General features: G+C 52.6%; 1 long non-coding RNA gene across 1 annotated transcript in view; it reads left to right on the forward strand.

Moving 5' to 3' along the window:
• The window catches only part of LOC112551713, a 19,747-nt gene that overhangs the window by 17,311 nt on the left and 348 nt on the right, over positions 1-2,088 (forward strand). Inside the window, exon 3 of the long non-coding RNA XR_003096025.1 lies at positions 1,440-1,648. This is a non-coding gene — a long non-coding RNA (uncharacterized LOC112551713). The remainder of the gene's footprint in view (positions 1-1,439; positions 1,649-2,088) is intronic.

A 2,088-nucleotide genomic window follows, 5' to 3' on the forward strand; every position in this document is an offset into this window, starting at 1 on the left:
TGGCTTCTGTAGCGGCCATCAGGGCTTCTGGGGGTTCATAGCAGAGCCCCCCTCACATAGCATGGGGCAGTGTACTGCAACAGGGATCACCCCCACTCTCCCCCCGCCTGGGAGGAGCGAGTGAGTGCAGGGCTTTTTGGGGTTTTTTTTTTTTTCAAGAGCCGGCAACACTATTGACAGGAATGGGAGAGTAGGTGGGGGGGGTGGCTCATGGCAGAGCCCCCCATGCAGCATGGGGCAGTGGGGTGCAGTGGGGATCAACCCCTCCCTGCCCCCCCTGCCTAGCAGGAGCAGGTGAGTATGAGGTGGGTTTTTTGGTTTTTTTAAAGCGCTGGTATGCTGGGGATGAGTGGGGCAACTATTGATGGAGCTGGGAGAGCGGGTGGAGGATGGGGCCTGTTCAATTCAGAGATTTAGCCAATTCAACGGTGGCCAAATCTCTGAATCATTCCCCCGAATTGGCCAAATCCAAAGCAAATACTAGCCACTTTGCACAGGCCTAGTGCTTATCACCCCATCAGCAAAACAATAGCCTTTCTCAAGCTCTTCTTAAACAGCTTTTTCTAAGGAATCAAGGAAGGACCTTACCCACTGACCTATTGATTATCTCCAAAATGATAAAATAGACATTGTCCTGTCTGCCTGTCCCAGTGAAATTGGCAACAGACGTGCAGATACCTTTCAACATTAGCTAGCATACCAGATGCCTAGGGTCTGTGGGGCTGGGGTCTGTGCTGTGGGAGATGGGAGGGAATGATCCCTGCTTGGAACAACAAGGTAGGGTGGGGCAGGGGGAAGCCAGACAGACCCTGCTGTGTCTGCAGTCTCTGCCAAGCTCCAGCCAGGAAGCAGAGGGGAGGGGTCATCTCTGCTGTGGAGCAGAGAGCCCCACCCAGCCCAGAGAGCATGCTGGGATGCTGGTGGAGTCGGTTTAACTTAAACCAGCAAGGGGTCTGGGACAGATATTGCATAAATTAGTTTGACCCAAATCAATTAAGTCTGATGCTACATTGAACCAGGTTTATCTCAAACTGGTTTCAGCCACTTTCAAACTAGTTTATGTGCACTGAATATCTCTGTTATGGGTTTAAACCAGTTTCTGATCTCTGAAACCAGTTTACGTATAATGTCTGTCCCTAGCCAAAAAGCCCAAGGCTGAATCGATTCAGTCTTTGCAGGTTAGTCTGAACTGCAGAGATTAAACTGAGGAACAACTGGACATACATTCACTTTTGATTCAGGAAATGCAGCCACATGCCTGCAGTGACTTAGGCCAGAAGCTGGGGAGTGCTAGAGCACAGCTCTCTGGCATGTAGCCAGCATGTGCTGTGTGTTTGCTTCCTCTTCCTGCTGTCTCAGAGATCTCTGGGATATGTGGTCCAGAATCACAGAAGAAGGACTCTGGAGGATTACTCATCACTTCCTCTTCCTGCTTCCAGGTGCCTCTGGGCCTTGTGGGCCACAGTTGCAGCCAGCAGTACGTTTCAGTAAGTTTAGCAGAGCAGGACAGCTCCAGTAATGCCAACTGTCATGAAACAATCATGAGACTCCTGATTTCCAAATCAATGAACTCTAAGTCATGATCTCGAGATATAACCCTCAAATCTTGGGACTTTTCCTGCCGGCCCATGTAGAGAGCATCCAGCTGGTAAGTCTGTGGAGGGAAAGGGCTGGGGGGAGAGGGAAGGGGCAGAGGGGGCAATTGAGGCCCCTAAGTGGGGCAGGGCTTGGGTTGAATGGGGGCTGGGGTAGGTCACATGGCAGCCCATCCAGAGTGTTGGGGGGGACATGACTCCCTGCTACAGTGCACACCCACAGGGGAGACATGCCCCTCTGGATTTGTGCACAAGGTAGAGGCAGGGCTCTCTGCACCCTTTGCCCCAGGAGCCACACGATGCCAGTGTGCCATCTGCTGCCTGCCAGGCAGCCCCTTACCTGCGTCTCCTACTTGCCCAGTGGGCAGCAGGAGGCATACTGGCATTGCACAGCTCTCAGGGCAAAGGCAGCAACTGAGAGAGCCCCAGAGCCTGCCCCTTCATTTAGCTGCTGGGCTGGTCTGCGTGTATCTGTGTGTGTGTGAGTGTGTGT

Source organism: Alligator sinensis, unplaced genomic scaffold (assembly GCF_000455745.1).
Source record: "Alligator sinensis unplaced genomic scaffold, ASM45574v1 scaffold117_1, whole genome shotgun sequence".
NCBI classification, from domain to species: domain Eukaryota; kingdom Metazoa; phylum Chordata; order Crocodylia; family Alligatoridae; genus Alligator; species Alligator sinensis.